This window comes from Babylonia areolata, chromosome 3 (assembly GCF_041734735.1).
Source record: "Babylonia areolata isolate BAREFJ2019XMU chromosome 3, ASM4173473v1, whole genome shotgun sequence".
Lineage (NCBI taxonomy): Eukaryota > Metazoa > Mollusca > Gastropoda > Neogastropoda > Buccinidae > Babylonia > Babylonia areolata.
In genome coordinates, this window is record NC_134878.1 from 11,267,229 (window position 1) to 11,268,139 (window position 911).

Genomic DNA, 911 nt, shown 5'->3' on the forward strand with positions numbered 1-911 from the left:
ATATATATGAATGTGTCCATCTCCACAGCTAAAAAAACAAACCGTGTTTCCTGTCACCGTCCTAACATGAACGGGTGTTTGGTCAACAGTGTGGACCGTCTGTAATTCCGCCTGCAGAATTTCAGCGCTTTCGATGGTGTTAACTTGTTGAAAACAATGAAATGTACAATGAACAATTAATTGGTTAAGAAATGTTAGCAGGATCGAAATTGATTCCGACAAATTAAAGCAGCTTACGTCTTTTTTTTTATTCACACAACTTGTGTTGATCGAATAAACAGATTTCTTTTTAAAGCCTTTCCGGCATTTTCCCATTAAGTGAAATATTGACGGTTATTTTGAACGTCAAATTTTAAGAAAACATATTTCTCCCATTCAAATTGATGTCATGATTCGTTTAGGGAATGGGATTATTTGTTATTCTGATTTGGTGGCTTGGATGACATAAACAAGAAAAGATGTGTTTGGTACCATGTACTGCAGTTGCTTCCTCCCAGATCAAACAATATTTATGATAATTATAGAAACAGCAGAAACAGAGATGTAACAGTGCATTTCGGGAGAAAAAAAGGAAAAGAAACCCAATTAACAGACACAAAAGTTAATGTGAATGATTTTTTTTCTTTCAAACAGGCGTCAGCATGAATAGCGGATGACAAAACCTTTACAGAGCCCACACAAAAATCATTTGAACGGACTGTAACTTGAATAGGCGATGACAGAACCTATATTTTACCCACATAAAAATCATTTCAAGCGGGCTGCAACGTGAATAGCCGTTGACAAAGCCTTTATACAGCCCACATAAAAAATCATTTCTAAAAGACTGCTACGTGAATAGCCGATGACAAAGCCTTTATACAGCCCACATAAAAAATCATTTCTAAAGGACTGCTACGTGAATAGCTGAT